This window comes from Nerophis lumbriciformis, linkage group LG25 (genome assembly GCF_033978685.3).
Source record: "Nerophis lumbriciformis linkage group LG25, RoL_Nlum_v2.1, whole genome shotgun sequence".
Lineage (NCBI taxonomy): Eukaryota > Metazoa > Chordata > Actinopteri > Syngnathiformes > Syngnathidae > Nerophis > Nerophis lumbriciformis.
Window position 1 is genome coordinate 26530139 of NC_084572.2, and position 23997 is coordinate 26554135.

The 23997-nt window shown below is 36.5% G+C and overlaps 1 protein-coding gene and 1 non-coding gene across 5 annotated transcripts in view; both read right to left on the reverse strand.

Moving 5' to 3' along the window:
• limch1a (LIM and calponin homology domains 1a) overlaps nt 1–23997 on the reverse strand; it is a 99619-nt gene that overhangs the window by 69655 nt on the left and 5967 nt on the right. The window lies entirely within an intron of this gene.
• On the reverse strand, nt 16642–16713 carry trnag-ucc (transfer RNA glycine (anticodon UCC)). The gene has a single exon. It is a non-coding gene; the product is annotated as a tRNA-Gly (tRNA).

The following is a 23997-nucleotide window of genomic DNA, read 5'->3' on the forward strand; positions in this document are numbered from 1 at the left end:
CTACCGGGCACCGATTTATGTAGAAACCAATGCAATCTTACGCAATCAGGGTCACACTTCCGCACTTGGTGATCGCTCCAGCAGCACTGAGAGCAGACTCAGCCAAACTACCTTTGATTGATTGATTCATTGAAACTTGTATTAGTAGATTACACAGTACAGTACATATTCCGTACATTTGACCACTAAATGGTAACACCCGAATAAGTTTTTCAACTTGTTAATCGTAAGTCAAGGAAAAGCTCCACTTTTCCAAAAATGTGCTAACTTGATGCTAATGTACATTGGCTTTGCCATTGACATGCTACTGATAAGCATTAGCAGTTTTACATGGCGATTTCAACACCTCCAAATTTGTTAATGAAAACTACAACTAAGATGCACGTTACAATCAAACAGCTGGTGTGTAATAACTACATTACTAACAGTATAAACACTTTGTAGGGCACAACTAAAACGTAAAAAACACACCCTAACTATACACTACTGCCATCTAAAATCTTGGACTTGCAATTGCAACTTAATGTCATACATGCTAATAATATACATGCAGCAGTTATCATAATCAGCTCATTTTAAATGTCGAACTAAAAAAAATATTTTATTATCAAAAACAATTTTTATTGACACACACAAAAATATCAAAAATTGGTACCGTTGCATACCAATATCAATTCCCAGGTACCAGGAATTTCAAGAGTGAACGGTACCCACCCCCAGTGTTTAGTCAATATAATTAAATAATATGTTTATTGTTGTAATTGTAGAACTACACACAGCTGGTTCTAACAATAATAATAATAATAATAAAGAATAATAATAAAGTGACCAAATTGTTGTGTTTTTTGTCAGCAGCTGTACACTTTGGTTAATTATGCAGATGAAAGTGCATCTGGATAATAACTGCATTATCCCTTTGTTGTCCTTGCGGCTGCATGATAATCCTCACAAAACAGGACAACACCCCGAGTCAGCGCAAAGGCTCAGAAAACGTGACGGTGCACACTACTTGTTTTGAACGAGCTTTGCTTCGCTGCATGATGATACAAATATTCAATGTAATGCATGACAGTAGAATGTGGCACAACACTTGGTCCGCTGTTTGTTACAGCAGCAAATACAACAGCAACAAGTCAATGTTAATGTGGCCTACTTCTGGCCACACACACACGGACACACACAGACACACACTTCGATGTTTAAGTGGTAGCTGCTGTTGTTGCTGCCGTTCACCACAGAAGCTCCAATTACCGTGACTGGCGCTGAAGAAAGACCCTCAGGATCTTTGGCTTGGTTTTGGTGGCTGACATGACTCGACAACCACAAACACACACACACACACACACACACACACACACACACACACACACACACACACACACACACACACACACACACACATTCTTGTATTTGTTACCTTCTTGAGGCCTCCGAAAAATGCCTACCTCTTTAGGACCACCCTTTCTAGATATATAAAGATGTCTATTTACAACATTAATATTATTAATATATACATACTATGCAAATATAAAAAAGGTAAGCTTTTAGTAAACATATTTTTTGTTGAATTTTTTGTTTGTAAGTGGTTTTTAATCTTCATTATTTACTTCAAGTTATTACAGTATGTCTCTATATACATATTTATTTAATTGTTTTAATAAATTTTGGCCATTTCAATGTCTTACATACACTTGTTATTACATATGTTGGCCAGAGGGGGAGCACTTCAAATTTTTACACACACTTGTTATTTCATATGTTGACCAGAGGGAAAGCACTTTTAAAACCGACACACAGTCAATTTGAAAAATCCCTCCTTTTTGGGACCACCCTAATTTTGATAGATTTCACCAACAGGGGTGCAAATGAGACATTCTCTATTAGATGCAATGGTTTTCCGTATTGGGAACATGATTTAATTGTTCACAGGTCCTCATATGGAAGTTACTTTTCCTTGTTGATGTCTCAAGAAGGGTAGAAATACAAGAACACACACACACACACACATGCAGCACACACACACACATGCAGCGCACACACACACACACAGAGTCTTTGGCCATGCGTTTACCAAATACTTCTTCCAATATCATTATTATATTGATACTATTTTGATTTTGTACGTAGTTTATATCTTATTTTATCCATTATGGTACTTTTTCGTCACTTAGAATATTGTTTGTCTTTGGTACACTAACAGGTACATTGATTCTTTGTTTTATTTTTGCAAAAAAATACATATCTATTTTTATAATGCTCTTTTTCATTTTTGGTATGAACATTATTATGTAAACTCCAAGTTATTGTTTTTTTGGTTTTTGTTGTTGCTATTTTTGTATTACAAAATGTTATTATTGATCAGGTTGTACTGCATTGGAATCTTTTTGTTTTGTAATTATGTGATGTTTTTTGCCTGGACCCCAGGAAGAATAGTCTCCACTGCGGTGTAGACTAATGGGGATCCTTAATAAACTACTTCAATTCAGTTTGGCATAATACGCAATTTTATGGTGCTTTTACAGCAAAAATTATATATGACTTTAAGGATGGAACTGTCTGTTGATTGTTCAGTACAATACCGACAGAACCTCTGATTTGTTTATATTTTTCCACCATCGGAAATAATTGGAAATAATCTGTTCCAGGGTCAAACTGAGGCCAATATTGAACCTTAATTTACTGCTCATGTGATGTTTTCATTGAGTGTAAAAAAATAAGTTATCCACTACTAACAATGCTGTAAAGCGAAGTTCGGGTTTAATTTTTTTTTTTTTATATTCTTAATTGTCGTACAAGTGTAAAATAAATCAAATACAGTCCTGACCCCGATGAAGGGATCGGATCAGGGGACGAGTTTTGCCTTTTTTAACTGATTGGCTAAGCCAGGCCTGGGCAATTATTTTGACTCTGGGGCCACATTTAGAGAAAAAAATGTGTCTGGGGGCCGGTATATCTATTTTTATGAACACTAATACAAAACCTCACAATAAAGACTGATTGAATGCTAAAAAGGTTATGACAGACCGCCTTAAAAAACGTAATGGAATTTCAAAATTTTCTATGAAGGATAAAACATTGAATATTGACAATATATGTATGTCACACCCACTTTCGATCGACACATTTTACAATCAAGTGAAACGCAACAAAAATGCAACAAACAGTGAAATATGAAAGCGAAGGGTAAAAAATAAACCCACCTACAATCTGATATATCTGATATATCACTAAGCTTTAGAACTTTGTTGTGAAAATCTCCATCCGCGTCCGTGTAAACGCTTCCCGCCCACACTGCTTGGTGCCTCGTCTGAGCTGCTGTGACGTAGATTACCATAGTAACTAATTAGATGACCATAGTAACTAATTAGATTACCATAGTAACTAATTAGATTACCATAGTAACTGGTATATCATCCATAAGTGCAGATTCCAACCATTGAAAGACTTAGTATAGTTGAAGACTTACGGTCATTAGAAAACATCACTGCACATCATAATGGCAGCTACACTTTATATCTTAAACATCTAAATAAATGATGTCCGGCGGGCCAGATTGAAAAGCTTAACGGGCCGCATGCGGCCCCCGGGACTTAATTTGCCCAGGTCTGGGCTAAGCTGATCGAGCCGATCTTTGCCACATCTGTGTCAATGTGTGCTAAAATTGTTCTCACGTAAAAGATCCCTTTTAAGAGGGATGCACGCTCAAGGAGACACAATTACATTTCCATATTCTTTGTTACACACATGCAAAAGTTGCATGAATTCCAGGAAAATGTATGTCTTGCCAGAACACGAGCTCCAATTTGAGCACTACCATGGCCGAACTAAGTTTCTTCCAAGTGTCATTATCACTGGAGGACTAGAGGAAAAAGAATGGCTTGGCATGGTACACACGCACACCGAGCAGGACGACAAAAAAAGCCAACCGCTAAAGCTTTAATGTAAAGTAGAGGTGATCGATCCAGATGTCGATAGTAGCGATACCTAATATAGTATCAGCGTACAAACGATAATCAATGAATAAATGTGAATCCAAGACCTTCACTGATTGGAATTGATATGGAAACGATAAAAAGGGATACTGAAGAGATTTCACAACCTTTAATGCAGGTGTTCGTAACCTTTTTGATCTCAGGGTCCAAGTATTCCAGTAAAAGTCCAGGGCCTACTCAAATGTTACCAGTGAATTAGTAATCTTACTCTTGATTTTTTATCATATTCAATAATTATATTTACCCTACTTACAGTTTACAACCTTGTCAAATGATATGAAACAATGTGTTGATTACAAATAGTAATATTTATTTAGCACATAAACCTTAGGCTTAGGTCAGGCTGATTAGAAAAATGAGTACTAACCAAATGCATAATGCATTTCTATTATGTTTATAAACTCAGGAAAAACATCCCTGGACACATGAGGAATTTGAATATGACCATTGTATCAACTTGGTATCGGATCGATACCTAAATTTGTGGTATCATCCAAAACTAATGTAAAGTATCCAAACAACAGAAGAATAAGTGATTATTAAATTTTAACAGAAGTGTATATAGAACATGTTAAAAGACAAACTAAGCAGATATTAACAGTAAATGAACAAGTAGATTAAAAATAAATGTTTACAGCTTGTTCTTCGTATTTTCGACAAAATAATAGAATAAGAAATGACACATGTTACTGCATACGTCAGCAGACTAAATTAGGAGCCTTTGTTTGCTTACTTACTACTAAAATACAAGTTGTCTTGTATGTTCACTATTTTATTTAAGGACAAAATTGCAATAAGAAACATATGTTTAATGTACCATACGATTTTTTGTTAAAATAAAGCCAATAATGACATTTTTCGTGGTCCCCTTAATTAGAAAAGTAGCGAAAAGTACCGAAAAGCATTGAAATACATTTTGATACCAGTACCAAAATATTGGTATCGGGACAACACTACTTCACGCAAGTAAAAAAGAAAAAAAAGAAAAACGAAACTATCATCTTTTCGTGTCTTTCTCTCTTGGTATACATTGAATGTTAAAGTGTGTGCAGACACTACATGTGACGGCTTCATGCGTAAGTCAGCCACAAAAAGCCAAAATAAAACCAAACCACAAGCGCTCGGTTCAGAATTCAAACCAACATTTTCAGATATGATGGATGTTCAAACTATAATTTTTGGACACATTTCCAAATGTGCGACTTCAGCAAATGACCCTCATTTAAATAATTCAATGTCCACAGTAATGTGCGAAGATGAACTGACTTTTGTGGGATGTTTTCAGATCTTGTCAAAGCTTCCAACAATTCCCACCCGCGTTCTTTGCATCCTACGCGTACACAATTATTGCACAACTACACCACAAGAAAAACATGCTTGCCAGCAAAGTCCAGTGTTGTCTTTTTAGGCAGGCTAAATTTTTCATGAACGTGCTGTAAATGTTTCAGGAGCCCTCCCAGTCCAACCTTTAGGAAGCCAAACAGCAGATGGAAAGATGCGAGCCATGAGGAAGAAGAAGAGAAGAGGATGCCGTCGCCAATGGGAAACATCTGGACATCTTATATAACCAGGAGGGAAAAGACACAATAGGTAGTTTTTGGTTGGGAATATGCCAATAAATCATCAAAGTTTTGGAAACTAACACAGGATGAAGCACGTTTTACATAGGCATAAGTATTGGGACAGACACACTTCGGCTTAATATTGGAAGTGTTCAAATACTTTTTTCCTTAATCTGATCTAAAATGTGCTTCATCCTCTTTCATTAACTTCGAAGATGTCACATTCCAAGAAATAAATGAGAAAAAAGGCACAATATTACGAGACAAAATCTGTAATATGACGAGAAAATACAGTAGAGGCATATAGTGATGTTACCAGAACAATGGAGAATTTTGAGACATAATGTTTAAATGTTATAAGAAAATGTTTCTACGATAATGCAAGCGGGAGGGAATTAGGGCTGCAACAACTAATCGATTAAATCGATTAAAATCGATTATAAAAATAGTTGCCGATTAATTTAGTCATCGATTCGTTGGATCTATGCTATGCGCATGCGCAGAGGCAATTTAATTAAATTTTTTTTTTTTTATAAACCTTTATTTATAAACTGCAACATGTACAAACAGCTGAGAAACAATAATCAAAATAAGTATGGTGCCAGTATGCTGTTTTTTTGTCAATAAAATACTGGAAAGGATGGAAATGTAGTTTGTCTCTTTTATCCGATTATTAATCGATTAATCGAAGTAATAATCGACAGATTAATCGATTATCAAATTAATCGTTAGTTGCAGCCCTAGCGGGAATAAAGTCATAATGTTATGATTAAGAAGTTGTAATATAACAGTGAAAAAGACACGATACTACAAAAAAGTAGTAAAGTAACAGAATAAAAGTCACAAAGTTAGGAGAATAATGTAGTACAATGTACGAGAAAAAAGTTATAACATTGTGAGAATGAAGACATAATGTTACGATAAAATTCTTTAATATTACAATAACGTCTTAACAAAACGAGTTGTTCGACCTAGTATGGAAATCTAAAAAAAGTTTTAATATATTATGAATGACTGTATTCTTATTTAAAAAAAATTAAATAAATTTAAAAAAATAAATAAATAAATTAATAAAAATAAAAATAAAATTATATATATATATATCCATCCATCCATTTTCTACCGCTTATTCCCTTTGGGGTCGCGGGGGGCGCTGGAGCCTATCTCAGCCGCCCGATTGTAGCTGAGAGATATATATATATATATATATATATATATATATATATATATATATATATATATATATATATATATATATATATATATTGTGCTAAAACCATAAAGGTACAAGAAAAATATGTTTGACGTTGTGAAAATAAAGTCATAATGTTAAAATTAATAGTTGAAATATGACAATAAAAAAAACATTAAGTTACAAAAAAGCAGTATTGTAACAGAATGAAGTAGCAAAATCAGAAGAATAAAGTCGTAAAAGGTACGAGGAAAAAAAGTCGTATTGTTGCGAGAATAAAGTCATAATGTTTCGAGAAAATTGTCGTGATAATGTATTGTGAGAATAAAGTCATAATGTTATGATTAAGATGTTGTAGTATAACAGTGAAAAAGACATGATACTACAAAAAAGTAGTAAAGTAACAGAATAAAAGTCGCAAAGTTAGGAGAATAAAGTCGTAAAATGTACGAGAAAAAAGTTGTAAGATTGCGAGGATGAAGACATAATGTTATGATACAATTCTCTAATATTACAATAAAGTCTTAACAAAACGACTTGTTCGATCTAGTATGGACATTTAAATAAAATGTTTATATATTGTGAATGACTATATATTTATTTAAAAACATTTATATATATATATATATATATATATATATATATATATATATATATATATATATATATATATATATATATATATATATATGTATACATATAAATAAATAAATAAATAAATAAATATATATATACAGGTAAAAGCCAGTAAATTAGAATATTTTGAAAAACTTGATTTATTTCAGTAATTGCATTCAAAAGGTGTAACTTGTACATTATTTTTATTCATTGCACACAGACTGATGCATTCAAATGTTTATTTCATTTAATTTTGATGATTTGAAGTGGCAACAAATGAAAATCCAAAATTCCGTGTGTCACAAAATTAGAATATTACTTAAGGCTAATACAAAAAAGGGATTTTTAGAAATGTTGGCCAACTGAAAAGTATGAAAATGAAAAATATGAGCATGTTGACCCTGGATCTCAGGAAACAGAGTGGACCGACACCAGCAGATGACATGGCACCCCAAACCATCACCCAACCATGCAAATTTTGCATTTCCTTTGGAAATCGAGGTCCCAGAGTCTGGAGGAAGACAGGAGAGGCACAGGATCCATGTTGCCTGAAGTCTAGTGTAAAGTTTCCACCATCAGTGATGGTTTGGGGTGCCATGTCATCTGCTGGTGTCGGTCCACTCTGTTTCCTGAGATCCAGGGTCAACGCAGCCGTCTACCAGCAAGTTTTAGAGCACTTCATGCTTCCTGCTGCTGACCTGCTCTATGGAGATGGAGATTTTAAGTTCCAACAGGACTTGGCGCCTGCACACAGCGCAAAATCTACCCGTGCCTGGTTTACGGACCATGGTATTTCTGTTCTAAATTGGCCCGCCAACTCCCCTGATCTTAGCCCCATAGAAAATCTGGGGGTATTGTGAAAAGGAAGATGCAGAATGCCAGACCCAAAAACGCAGAAGAGTTGAAGGCCACTATCAGAGCAACCTGGGCTCTCATAACACCTGAGCAGTGCCAGAAACTCATCGACTCCATGCCACGCCGCATTAACGCAGTAATTGAGGCAAAAGGAGCTCCAACCAAGTATTGAGTATTGTACATGCTCATATTTTTCATTTTCATACTTTTCAGTTGGCCAACATTTCTAAAAATCCCTTTTTTGTATTAGCCTTACACAATATTCTAATTTTGTGACACACGGAATTTTGGATTTTCATTTGTTGCCACTTCAAATCATCAAAATTAAATGAAATAAACATTTGAATGCATCAGTCTGTGTGCAATGAATAAATATAATGTACAAGTTACACCTTTTGAATGCAATTACTGAAATAAATCAAGTTTTTCAAAATATTCTAATTTACTGGCTTTTACCTGTATGGTATGCTAAGATCGTAAAGGTGCAAGAAAAAAATGTTTGATGTTGTGAAAATAAAGTCATACTGTTGCAATAAAAAGTTAAAATATTACAATGAAAAAGCCATTATGTTACAAAAAAGCAGTATTGTAAAAGAATAAAGTGGCAAAGTCAGAAGAATTAAGTCGTAAAAGGTACGAGGAGAAAAGTTGTATTGTTGCGAGAATAAAGTCATAATGTTTTGGGGAAATTGTTGTAATAATGTATTGCAACAAAAAAGCCATGATATTAAAAAAAAGCAGTAATGTAACAGAATAAAAGTGGCAAAGTGATGGAAATAAAGTTGTAAAAGGTACGAAAAAAATTAATATTGTAAGAATGAAGTCATAATTTAAATGATAAAAATGTTGCAATATTGCAAAAAAACAACAGGATATTACAATTTGGTAATTTAACAGAATAAAAGCGACAAAGTTAGGATAATAAAGTCATAAAAAAGTTGTAACGTTGTGAATACAAAGTGATAAAGAAAAAACCTCGAGTTACTTTTCATGTTATGAAAATAAAGTCTCAACACTACGAGTTGTTTGACCTAAAATAGAACCTTAGTTTTATTATATGATATTATAATAAATGACTATAATGTTATAAAATAACATAAAAAAAACAAATAAACAGGTTACGAATATAAAACCACAAAAGTTGCAAGAAGAAAACAGTCTTCTATACAGGATCAAAAAACTTTTTTTACATGGTGTATTTTGAATGCATTAACATAAAAGTAATCAAAATCCTTTAGGTAATTACGTGGTCGAATAATGTGCATGGTTGCACTGGAGTGGCCACACACAAACACACACACACACACACACACGCACGCACACACACATTCTCTACTAACTACTAGCAAACGTGTGTGCCAGATGTCGGATTAATCACGTCCCAGACGGCAGACACCGGCGTCTTAAAGCAGCACTTCATGCATCCACTACTACAACCAAAGGGAAGCAATGTGACTGACACACACACACACACACACACACACACACACACACACACACACACACACACACACACACACATACAAACACACACACACACACACACACTCTAGCTTGAGGCAAAGACTTCTGTGGGACTTTGAATGTTGTCATGTTTGCCTCACACAGTGTTTTAAACACACTGTGGTTTGGCCTACAGTTGAACTGTGACATTTGACCAACATTTCGGGGGACAAAGACGCCTCAAAAGGAGTTAGAAAGCCGGCCAAGCATGACGTCACATGACACACGCTAAAATACAACTACACTCTGTTAGAGGACAGATGAGCTGCTCGCCATGTTCCCATTCCATCCATCCATCCATCCATTTTATATCCATATATTCCATTTGCCCAAATTGTGCATTTAGGCTGCATAGCAGGAAGAATTGGAGACACGATACACATTATTATACGCACACACACACGTACCCACAAACTTTTGTAATTGTTACCTTCTTGAGACCTCCAAAAAATGCCAAACTCTTTCTAGATATATAAAGATTTGTATTTACAACATAATTAATGTATACATACTCAGTGTTGGGACTAACGCGTTACTTTGTAACGTAATTACTGTAACGCCGTTAGATTCGGCAGTAACTAGTAATCTAACGCGTTATTTTTTTATATTCAGTAATTCAGTTACTGTTACTACATGATGCGTTACTGCGTTATTTTACGTTACTTTTTTTGTAGTATAAAGTGTGTTTTATCGGAGGGCTGCTGTGTCATCGTTCTGATTCTTCTTGTGTCACAAGCCGGAGAAGAGAGAGAGACACGCGCTCTGTGTGTGAGTGTGAGTGTGAGTGTGTGGAGGGAGGAGAGGGGGGAGGGGGGCGTGTCTGATCATGGCGGAGCCAGAAGTCGAGTTTGCTAACATGGAGATATTTTCACTACTTTTCTTTTGTCGAGCACAAAGAAAATAACAATTTAGTTAAATGTAAATTGTGCTTTGGATCAAAGATCCCATCTACTGCCCAAAACAGCAATTCAAATCTGCTGAAACAAGCTACATAGCAACATGCTTCGACGAAGCTAGTAAAGAGAGACAGAGACTCCAATGACACTTCACCACGTAAGGATTAACTCTGCCTCTGCTCATCTTTCAGAACTGAAGGTACACACACTCTGTCAATCATAAAGAGGGATGCTAGTGGGCCAGGCCAATCTTTCCTTATCTCTAAACTAAAACTGGGGAAATGTGTAGAGTGTTCTGGGCTTCAGACATGATTTTGTGTCAGAATTTCTTGAGGAAAAAATGCCTGGTTAGGCTTTGTGTATGTAGTGTGTGCCTTTCTTGCTTTACAGCTATGCTGTTATTATGCTGTTTGTTACTTATGTATGTTATGTTGCAGCTATTTAAAATAGTTTTGTCAATTTGTTCTGGCCAGAAACAAATTGGCCTTTGTAACATATCTTTGTCTTTGTGTGTTGTATGTCGACCACATTGCTTAGCAGAGTTCAGTGATACAAATGTATGTCAAGTTGATCAACAGATTGTATTATTCTCCAGTGCAATAACAGTACTGAAATAAAGGCTAAAAGGGCATTAATTGGAGCTTTAAAAAAAAAAGAAGAAAAAAAGAAGTAACTAAATAGTTACTTTTCACAGTAACGCATAACTTTTTGGTGTAAGTAACTGAGTTAGTAACTGAGTTACTTTTGAAATGAAGTAACTAGTAACTATAACTAGTTACTGTTTTTCAGTAATTAACCCAACACTGTACATACTATGCAAATATAAAAAAGGTAAGATTTTAGTTTATTATTATTTTTTTGAATTTTTTGTTTGTAATTGTTTTTTAATCTTCATTATTTACTTTAAGTTATTACAGTTTGTCTCTATAATACATATTTATTTATTTTGTTTACCGTATTTTTTTGACTATAAGTCGCAGTTTTTTTCATAGTTTGGCCGGGGGTGCGACTTATACTCAGGAGCGACTTATGTGTGAAATTATTAACACATTACCGTAAAATATCAAATAATATTATTTAGCTCATTCACGTAAGAGACTAGACGTATAAGATTTCATCGGATTTAGCGATTAGGAGTGACAGATTGTTTGGTAAACATATAGCATGTTCTATGTGTTATAGTTATTTGAATGACTCTTACCATAATATGTTACGTTAACATACCAGGCATGTTCTCAGTTGGTTGTTTATGCGTCATATAACGTACACTTATTCAGCCTGTTGTTCACTATTCTTTATTTATTTTAAATTGCCTTTCAAATGTCTATTCTTGGTGTTGGGTTTTATCAAATAAATTTCCCCAAAAAAAGCGACTTATATATGTTTTTTTCCTTCTTTATTATGCATTTTCGGCCGGTGCGATTTATACTCTGAAAAATACGGTAATTAATTTTGGCCAAAGGGGGTGCATTTCAATTTCTTACATACACTTGTTATTACATATGTTGGCCAGAGGGGGAGCACTTCAGATTTTTACACACACTTGTTATTTCATATGTTGACCAGAGGGGGAGCACTTTTAAAACCGAAACACAGTCAATTTGAAAAATCCCTCCTTTTTGGGACCACCCTAATTTTGACAGAGTTGACAATCTCTGTTAGATGCAATGGTTTTCTGTATTGGGACCATGATTTCGGTCCTAACTTAACTAACTAACTAACACCAGTCCTCACATGGACGGTACTTTTCCTTGTTGATGTCTCAAGAAGGTTAGAAATACAAGAACACACACACACACACACACACACACACACACACACACACACACACACACACACACACACACACAGATTGTTTGTTGTGTAACATGGAGCCAAAGATAAATGGAAAGGAAGAGAGGTTTGACTGATGCCTGTTTAGATGTCTAATCCAGATTAGCACAGATTACATTTTCGGTCCGATATATACTGCTGACTGAGTGGGTGTGTGTGGGGGGGAGTACGTGCGTGTGTGTATGTGTGTTAGGCATCAAGAGGATTTGCACAGTCAACACCTGCGCCCCACAACATTGTCAATCTCTTCCTGATGAGTTTATGCTGTCAAAGGAGACATAACTATGCCAATTCTACACAAAATAAATATGTTAAAAAAATTAACTATGTAAAAAAAGTTAGTAAACAAACAACTACGCAACTGTTTGAGTACAACACAAAACTAGGTAGATACTAAAAAAATATGCAGAATAGTACCCCAAAAAAGGTTGGCTAGTTTAAAAAAAAAGTGCCGCATAAAAATTTATATGTATGCAAAAATAAGTACGTTTGTAAGTTAAAAAAACAACTGCAAAAGTATGTAAAACAATGCAAAAAACAAGTTGAATAGTAGAAAACAAAGCTTTGGAACAATGACACGAAAAGTTTAAAAAAAAGAAAACTACATAACTGTGCAGAATACTACCCAAAAACGAGTTAAAGAGTAAAAATAAACTATGTAACTACTGCAGACAAACAACGTATGTATGCAAAAACAAGTTAGTTAGACATCTTAAAAAACTACAAAACTATGTAAAATACTACCGAAGCCAGTTGAAGGGTAAAAAAAAACTATGTAACTATTACACAAGTTTTTAAAATAAAATTTCAAAACTATGCAAAAATATTATAGTATAGCTGAAAGCAACTACAAAACTATAGCAAATATTTCTCAAAAAGTAATTGAAGAGTAAAATATGCAACTACTACACAACATTTATTTGTAAACTTTAGAACTATGCAAAATGTGATGCAAAAACAAGTGAGTTAGTAAGTTCAAAAAACTACAAATCTGTCTAAAATACTACACAAAAACTGGTTCAATAATAAAAACAAAACTATGCAGCAATTACACAAAAACGTTTTGTTAACGCAAAACTGTGCCAAATACTACCCAAAAACTAGTTAAAGAGTTTAAAAACAAAACTATGCAACTACTGCACACAACAGAATGTGTGTATGCAAAAACGAGTAAGCCAGTTAAAAATGTTTTACAAAACTTTGTAAAATAATACCCAAAAACTAGTTGAAGGGTGAAAAACTGTGCAACTTTTACACAGTTCCTTTTAAATAAATCTAAAAACTTTGCAAATCGGTATGACAAATACTATAGAATAGTTGACATCTACAAAACTATGTAAAATACGACCCAAAAAACTAGTTGAAGGGTAAAAAAAACTAGACAACTCTTACATATATTAATATAATATATACACAAAACATGTTTTGGAAACTATGCAAAATATGTTGCAAAAACAAGTGAGTTAGTAAGTTAAAAAACAACTACAAATATATCTTAAAATACTACACAAAAACTGGTAGAATAGTAAAAACAAAACTGTGCAACTATTACACTAAAAAGTAAAAAAAGAAATGCAGAATACTACCCAAAAACTAGTTTTAGAGTAAAACAAACTATACAACTACCACACACAAGAAATGTATACAAAAACAAGTTGGACAGTTAAAAAAAATCAAACTATGCAAAATACTATGCAAAAGTACTATAGGTTAGTTGAAAACAACTTCAAAACTTTGTAAAATACTGTACTACCCAAACTAGTTGAAGGGTAATAAAAACTATGCAACTATTACACAAAAAATATTTTTAAAAATGTAAAAAATATGCAAAATACAATGCAGACATATTACAGGATAGTGGAAAAAAAAAAACTGTGTATAACACTACCCAAAAAGTAGTTAAAGAGTAAATACAATTGTAAAACTATGACACAAAAAGTTGTTTAAAAAATGCACAAATACATTTGTTGAAAACACTTACACAACTATGTCAAATACTCCAAAAACTAGGTATGTGTTAGTTTAAAAAAAACTACAGAACTATGTAGAATACCCATGGTTAGACACAAAGTGCGAAACAGCAATGAAGACTAGAGACTTGGAAGTCTGGGCTGGCTGTTGAGTTGACAGACAGAAATGTACCCATGCATGTAACAAGGTTACACCGCTGGTGAGAAGGGCTGCCAACAGATTTTTTGAAATAAGTTACTGGGTAAACTCTAGAACTGAAGGTAAATAACGTCTTGGTAAAAGACCCAATGATATTGGCCAACACATTGAATACATCTTTTTCAGACAGTGTGCTAGAAATTACCCCCTCTAATGTTTCACTCAACCCAATTATGGTTACTCAGCCCGTCTTTGAACTTGTGCAGATGACTGAGGGAAAAGACAAAAATATTATTTCTTTATTGAAATGTTCGAAGGCCATAGATGTGTCTAACTTAGACAAAGATGTCTTAAAACCATATTCTGAGGCACTGATACATTTAATGATGATGGTAGTTAACCAATCCCTGGCTTCAAAGGAGGTACCGTCATCCTGGAGGACAGCTACAGTGACGCCCATAAGACATCAGCATCCAATTACAGACCAATCAGCATCCTCCCTATTATAGCTGAGGTTGCTGAGAAGTGGGTCTCGAAACTTGTGATTGAATATCCAGGCAAAGTTTCTAGGCCACTTCAGAGGATTCACAGAGGACCACAGAGTCAGCCAACGGTGTGTTTTTAGAAAAGATTAAATGTATGCTGTGTTCCAAGACCTCAAAAAGGCATTCAACACAGTAGATCATCAGGTCTCGGATTCTGATAACCAATAGAAATTGTGTTTGAGTCCCCCTAGCTCAAAAACTCAGTTGGTGTGCCTTAAGGATTGATCCCTAGACCTTTGCTTTTTTCACTGTATATTAGGGCTGGGCTATAAAACTATATCAATATATATATATCGCCATAGACACGAAATAGATATCAATGAAAAATGCGGTCGATGAAAAATTAGATCATTTCTTTTTCTTATATGTCGGAAGAAACCGGAAGTTGCGAAGCAAGGTTGGTTGCATGAACAAAGGCACTCGCTCTTTGGTAACCGAGCAACACAGGAAATGATCACCGATCAGTGGGAGTGACATGATAACAGCCTAACTATCAATTATCAAGTTTGCACCGTCTTGTTGTCTCATGGTTGATTCTTTGCAATGAGTGAGAAAGGGAAAGTAAAAATGAACAAATTGTGGATGAAACAGGAAAAGTCACTTCGACAATATGGCAGTTTTTTTGGATTTTTTTAAAAACGGACCGCAGTCAGACCAGTGGGTTCTGTAAACGATCCAAGGCGCTCGTCCCCACCAAGACCGGTTATACCACACCACCTCAGCCGCGCTCACCCTTTAGAGCACAACCGTAACTTCCTGGCACTAAACCTGCAGAAAATAGTTATTTTCATGTTCACACTTTGCACTATTTTGTACAGTTTATTAAGCATTTCTAACATATTCCTTGTTTTTGCACATTAATTTTAAAAATGAATTGTTAAGTGTTTAATGTTATTTTAGAATTTTGTTTTCCATTTTTCTTTCCTTTTTGCCTTGATAGCTGAGGGGATTATAATCAGAGGAAGGTTACCTTTGAAATAAGTCAACATTTTTCATTTAATATATTTTTCTCCTGGTCCTTATTTTTGATAGGTCATAAAAAAAAAATCTATAATTATTGATGTCTACTGATATAAAACCCTTTTTCAACCATATCGTGCAGCCCTACTGTATATTAAGGATGTATGCCCAGAGCTTAATATACGAATGTACGCTGATGATGCTGTCATTTCATTCATTCATCCAAAATTACAAGTTCGCTACATGACTGGCTGAATAACACGTGACTACTGTTAAAAGCAAAAAAACAAAACATTGTGCATCATGTTAAAAAGTCCTATTTGTTTTTGGGGTAGTTAATCAAAAATATGTACAAAACTGAAAGAACAAAAAAAGTTTGTAAAGAATGCTAAAAAGCGTCAAAACTGTGTTAGTCAAAAACTCCAAAACTCTACGAAATACTGCAAAAATTGGTATTGATTGATTGATTGAGACTTTTATTAGTAGATTGCACAGTACAGTACATATTCCGTACAATTGACCACTAAATAGTAACACCCGAATAAGTTTTTCAACTTCAATTCATGGTAAAAGGAGTGCGTTGGCCGGGAGTCGAACCCGGGTCAACTGCTTGGAAGGCAGCTATGCTCACCACTATACCACCAACGCTGTATGAACAAATAACTGTAAAAAATAGTGCATAAAACCAAAACTGCTAGTTTGTTATATAAGTAAAGTATACAAATAATGCAACATCTTCTTGTATTGGTACAACGACCCGCTCCATCCAGCAGACGGCACGTTGCATTGCCACCACCGACAGGACCGGAGTGGAACAACATCACCTGGTGCATCAGGATTGTTTGGCAATCAATGGGTAGATTAGTCAGCCTTGGCGGAGGTCTGTTTGTTGCCGTAGCTAACTTGTCACAAGCGCCTTTCAGGCTACCCACTTCTCCAAAGTGGGCTGGACAGAGTAAAACAACTTGCACTGAGCCTAGTTTATAAAATTCGCTACACCTCCCTGATACCAAAGTACATGTCAAACTACTTACATAACGTAAATGACCGCCATAACCACAACACCAGGGGGAGCTCCACAAACCACGTTAAACCCAGATTCCGATCTAACAAAGGGCTTAACCCATTCTCCTTCTATGCCACATCAATATGGAATGCACTCCCAACAGGTGTAAAAGAAAGTGCATCTCTACCCTCCTTCAAAACCACACTAAAAGAACACCTCCAGGCAACTACAACCCTTGACTAACACCCTCCCCCCACCACATCCCACCTCCCCGGATTGTAAATAATTAAATGTAAATAATCAAATGTATATAATCAAATGTATATCCTTGTTCTTATGCTTTCTGAACTCACTTTGTTCACTGCTCGCTGTACATATCCTACCAAGTCAGACCTACACTGTGTCAATGTCCATTTCTCAGATGATGCAATTGTTGATGACTGAGTAGGGTGACCATTTCCATGACACCAAAAAGGAGGACATTATGCGGCATATCAATAAATTACTATGGTGTACATAGGACTCTGGTATACCTTATTTATAGTACAATTTTGAGTGGTTTAAAGATGATGTTTGTGTGGCTGAATAGGAAAAAATATTAAAGTCAAGTGTTTGTTAACAGTATTTGTATTTATTCAATACATTGTGGTGTTCAAAAAGTGACCACTGAGATTAATCTTTTCAAGTGCAGAGTGCCACAAAGCATAACATGTGTGGACTTAAATGTAGTTAACATATATAATAAAAAGAAAAATGCCACAAAAAATTTTCCACATCAACATCAAGGCTGCTTGCTGCATATCTGGTTGCGTTATGCAGAATATGGGCCAAACAGTTTGCAGGGAGCACATCTTTTTGGCTCAGTTTCAGCTTCTGATACACACTGTTATGTTTGCCACAATTGACACTGGCATTGTCTGCTGCATATGCAGACATGTTTTTCACCTCTAAGCCAGACATCTCAAGTTTTGCCAGCAGCTGGTTTGTTATGGCTTCTGACGTTTCGTTGCTGTCACTATAAAAATCCAACAGGACATGTTGGATGTCTTCATCAAAGTGAAAATACCTTACCACAATGGGAAAACACTTGTTTGTTCCTTTATTTGAGGCGTCGGTTGCCACGGAAAAGGGTAGGTTGTTTTCTTTTATGTAGTCGGTATGTTCCTGTACTGAATAGTGAGCGATGACGTTCTCGCACAATGCCTTGGCTTTTGTTCGGCCACAGGCCATCCCTTTAGCTGTGGGCTAGTCACTGAAAATCTCCCGGTCCACTTTCATGCCGCAGTCTAAACTTCTGTAGGACTGGTGATGCTTTACAGCAGTGGTTCTCAACCCTTTTTTCAGTGATGTACCCCCTGTGAACATTTTTTTAATTCAAGTACCCCCTAATCAGAGCAAAGCATTTTTGGTTGAAAAAAAGAGATAAAGAAGTAAAATACAGCACTATGTCATCAGTTTCTGATTTATTAAATTGTATAACAGTGCAAAATATTGCTAATTTGTAGTGGTCTTTCTTGAACTATTTGGAAAAATATATATAAAATAACTAAAAACTTGTTGAAAAATAAACAAGTGATTCAATTATAAATAAAGATTTCTACACATATAGTAATCATCAACTTAAAGTGCCCTCTTTGGGGATTGTAATAGAGATCCACCTGGATTCAGGAACTTAATTCTAAACATTTCTTCACAAAAAAAGAAATCTTTAACATCAATATTTATGGAACATGTCTACAAAAAATCTAGCTGTCAACACTGAATATTGCATTGTTGCATTTCTTTTCGACAGACATTTTAGTGAGGGTCAAACCATCATGGCATGGGGGGAAACTCTGGGTTTATGGTAATGAATGGAATAGCCTACTTGATTTGATGTTCAGTTTATGAACTTACATTACATTACATACCCCCAGGGTACCATTTGAGAACCACTGCTTTACAGCATGGTACACCTTGCACAGCTCCGCAGCGGTTATCTTGTCATCCAGGGGCGACGAAACTTCATGAAAAAATGTCCTCATTGAAGAAGTACCTACCGCACGTTTATTACTTTTATGTTTATCCGAGCACCGCATGCCGTTCAATTGCAGCTTTCCCCTGACTACTTACGTCGACATCACATCGACAAAGTGTGCAGAAGCCATGGAATGAGTCTCGGCTGCTTTTCGTTATAAATTCGTTCTCTTTTATCCATTCAGAATTAAACGAGGTCTTGCGTTTTGGCATGATGCTAACTTTCTGTCAATGTCATGCCGCAACAGCACATGGACCCTTGTTTACTTTTTTAACCAATGATAAGCAGATTTGTATCCGACACAGCTCTTAGCCAATCATTTGATACGTTACTGCGTTGGGGGCATTTTTTACGGTCTTTGATTGGCTATCGCGCTGCAGCCCAGCAAAGATGAAAAAACTCCGCTCTTCAAGCCTAGTGCCTCAAAAAGGAGGACAAATACGTGTCCGGCTTGAAGCTGCGCCGGACGCCGGACAGGGCATTAAAAATCCGGACTGTCCGGCCTAAATCCGGACACCTGGTCACCCTATGACTGAGGTGCTGAAATCAAACCCCCCTCCACATCCCACCCCCCGGATTCTAAATAATGTAAATAATTCAATGTATATACTCTGATGATTAACTTGTGTGATGACTGTATTATGATGATAGTATATATTTATACCATGAATTGATTTACGTGGACCCCGACTTAAAGGGGAACATTATCACCAGACCTATGTAAGCGTCAATATATACCTTGATGTTGCAGAAAAAAGACCATATATTTTTTTAACCGATTTCCGAACTCTAAATGGGTGAATTTTGGCGAATTAAACACCTTTCTATTATTCGCTCTCGGAGCGATGACGTCACAACGTGACGTCACATCGGGAAGCAATGCGCCATTTTCTCAAACACCGAGTCAAATCAGCTCTGTTATTTTCCGTTTTTTGGACTGTTTTCAGTACCTTGGAGACATCATGCCTCGTCGGTGTGTTGTCGGAGGGTGTAACAACACGAACAGGGACGGATTCAAGTTGCACCAGTGGCCCAAAGATGCGAAAGTGGCAAGAAATTGGACGTTTGTTCCGCACACTTTACCGACGAAAGCTATGCTACGACAGAGATGGCAAGAATGTGTGGATATCCTGCGACACTCAAAGCAGATGCATTTCCAACGATAAAGTCAAATAGGGCTGCAGCTAACGATTATTTTTCTATCGATTAATCTATAGATTATTTTTTTTTCGATTAATCGGTTAATCTATAGATTATTTTTTCGATTAATCTATAGATTATTTTTCCTTTTACCGATTTTTTTATTTATTTAAAATGAAGAGGAAAAAATAAATGTAGGCCAGTTTTTTCAAAAGGCATGGCTTTTATTTACAAAAAAAAAAGTATGGCCACTCAGTCAACATTGACAACAACATGACAAAATATTCTGTAACAATGTAAACATTTAAAACTTTTAATATTTAACAAAATTAAAAGTAGCTTATTTGCTTTTTAATGTGCAAATATAAAAGTAAACATCCAGTGCAAATCTTAATATTCTGGAATAGTATAAGCATTTCAAAAGTAAAAGTATTGCTTATTTTGCTTTAAAATGTGCAAAAATAAAGATAAACATCCAATACAAAAAAGTGCAAAACGGAAATATTCTGTAACAAGTGTAAACATTTCAACAAAAGTAAAATTATTGCTTATTTGCTAAAATGTGCAAAAATAAAGCTAAACATCCAATACAAAAAAGTGTACAGTGTAAACATTTCAACAAAAGTAAAAGTATTGCTTATTTTGCTTAATAACACAACAATGATAGAATGATTAAAGTGAAAGTTAATTGTTCGTTTGTACATAGTATATGTAACTGTTAATGTTGTAAAAGGTATTTGCACAACTAATTAACGTTAGCGTTTGTGACACGTCTTGTGCCGTGGGGTTCTTTCAGGACCGACAGACTGAACGCCAGACGGCTTTGCCAGGTTTACAATCTTTTAATTTTACACAAAGTCTTTTCTCTTCCAACTGCGCGGATCGCGCACCTGGGCACGATTGCGGCGTCGCTCCCGGCGCGCCCCGCCTCGCCGCTCGCTGGCCGCCGCCGCCTCTCCACAGCGTTAAAGAGGAGCGCGTCTTTGTAAACACTGAACAGGAACGCCAAACGCGCCTCTCAGAGCGAAACGGTGCTTTAGTTTATGAATTTACAACGCAGATACAAATGACACATTCATGTTTTTGTGTAATAATGACAACGTATACGCACGCGGACGATTGACTTGTTGATGGTGATGGCAAGAACGCTGTCAGGGGTTTTCTTTTCAAATGTTCGTTCATAGCCGTTGTGCTGCTATGATAGGCCATTTCCGCTCGACACAGTGTGCATACAATTGAAATACTCCCACACTTTTGACGACTTTTGGCGTGCTTTTTTCCCCTCGCTCGCATCGTCTGCTTTGCGCTCCGCCATGACAGTAGTGTGACGTAAATATGCGACGCGCCGACGCACAAAAACGGCGTCGACGTATTTACGTAACCGATGACGTCGACGCGTCGTTTCAGCCTTAAAGTCAAAGAAATCTGCCGCCAGACCCCCATTGAATCTGCCGGAGTGTGTGAGCAATTCAGGGACAAAGGACCTCGGTAGCACAGCAAGCAATGGCGGCAGTTTGTTCCCGCAGACGAGCGAGCTAAACCCCCTGGATGTCTTGGCTCACACCGTCCCTTATGCCACCGAAGATGATCAAGAGAAGAATATCAACCCTAGCTTCCCTGGCCTGCTGACATCAACTCCAAAACTGGACAGATCAGCTTTCAGGAAAAGAGAGCGGATGAGGGTATGTCTACAGAATATATTAATTGATGAAAATTGGGCTGTCTGCACTCTCAAAGTGCATGTTGTTGCCAAATGTATTTCATATGCTGTAAACCTAGTTCATAGTTGTTAGTTTCCTTTAATGCCAAACAAACACATACCAATCGTTGGTTAGAAGGCGATCGCCGAATTCGTCCTCGCTTTCTCCTGTGTCGCTGGCTGTCGTGTCGTTTTCGTCGGTTTCGCTTGCATACGGTTCAAACCGATATGGCTCAATAGCTTCAGTTTCTTCTTCAATTTCGTTTTCGCTACCTGCCTCCACACTACAATCATCCGTTTCAATACATTCGTAATCTGTTGAATCGCTTAAGCCGCTGAAATCCGAGTCTGAATCCGAGCTAATGTCGCTATAGCTTGCTGTTCTATGCGCCATGTTTGTTTGTGTTGGCATCACTATGTGACGTCACAGGAAAATGGACGGGTGTTTACGATGGTTAAAATCAGGCACTTTGAAGCTTTTTTTAGGGATATTGCGTGATGGGTAAAATTTTGAAAAAAACTTTGAAAAATAAAATAAGCCACTGGGAACTGATTTTTAATGGTTTTAACCCTTCTGAAATTGTGATAATGTTCCCCTTTAAACAAGTTGAAAAACTTATTCGGGTGTTACCATTTAGTGGTCAATTGTACGGAATATGTACTGTACTGTGCAATCTACAAATAAAAGTTCCAATCAATCAATCAAAAAAGTATGGACTCGTCTATAAACGGATGCCAGAGGTTCTGTCTGGGCCGGACTAATTCCTGGTAGGGGGTGGAGGGTGTCACATTGAAACAAAACTTGACACCTGAGAGGCTGTCTATGCCGTGTTGCCATAGCAACCATTGTCACCCTAACCTGGGCGTGTCCGAAGGACTATATTTGTGTGTGCATATCGTGCTACACATACATTTGGAATACCGTTACAGTGCGAGGGGTAAAACGGAGTGTGGGCTGGCGTGGTGGGGACTGAGTCATTGCCACCTGTGTGAGTGTAAAAACACAAGCACTGCAAATAGAATCAGCGTGACCGATTCTGAAAATAACCTGCACACAACAAAGCCAGACTGTCTTCACGAATAATAATAATCATCTTTCTTGTTCGGGCACATATAGCGTAGTGGATTATAGATATTAAAGCTTCCTTATGCTTCCTCAAAATCTTAATGATTGACTTAATTCATTAAATGGCTTAAATGGGACAGCTTGATGCAGTTTGGCTGTTCAACACTCGCGCTAGTTCGACCCAATTCCTGACCAAGATGGCCGACGTTGCCGCGGTCAAAAGTCAAACTGCCAGCTAACAGCGAATCCTCTCCAGCGCTCAGTTACAATAAACCTTGTCTCTTTAGTTTTTCACGTGAAATACCTGTCCAACAGCTAACAGCTCACGCTCCTTTCAGTGCTCTAACCCAGTGTTTTTCAACCACTGTGCCGCGGCACACTAGTGTGCCGTGAGATACAGTCTGGTGTGCCGTGGGAGATGATCTAATTTCACCTATTTGGGTTAAAAATATTTTTTGCAAACCAGTAATTATAGTCTGCAAATGATGTGTTGTTGTTGAGTGTCGGTGCTGTCTAGAGCTTGGCAGAGTAACCGTGTAATACTCTTCCATATCAGTAGGTGGCAGCAGGTAGCTAACTGCTTTGTAGATGTGGGAAACAGCAGGCGGCAGTGTGCAGATAAAAATGTATTTAATGCTTAAACAAAAAATAAACAAAAGGTAAGTGCCCCTAATAAAAGGCATTAAAGCTTAGGGAAGGCTATGCGGAACAAAACTAAAACTGAACTGGCTACAAAGTAAACAAAAACAGAATGCTGGACAACAGCAAAGACTTACTGTGGCGCAAAGATGGCGTCCACAATGTACATCCGAACATGACATGACAATCGACAATGTCCCCACGAAGAAGGATAAAAACAAAGTAGATGCGGGAAATATCGCTCAAAGGAAGACATGAAACTGCTACAGGAAAACACCAAAAAAAGAGAAAAAGCCACCAAAATAGAAGCGCAAGACAAGAACTAAAACACTACACACAGGAAAACAGCAAAAAACTCCAAATAA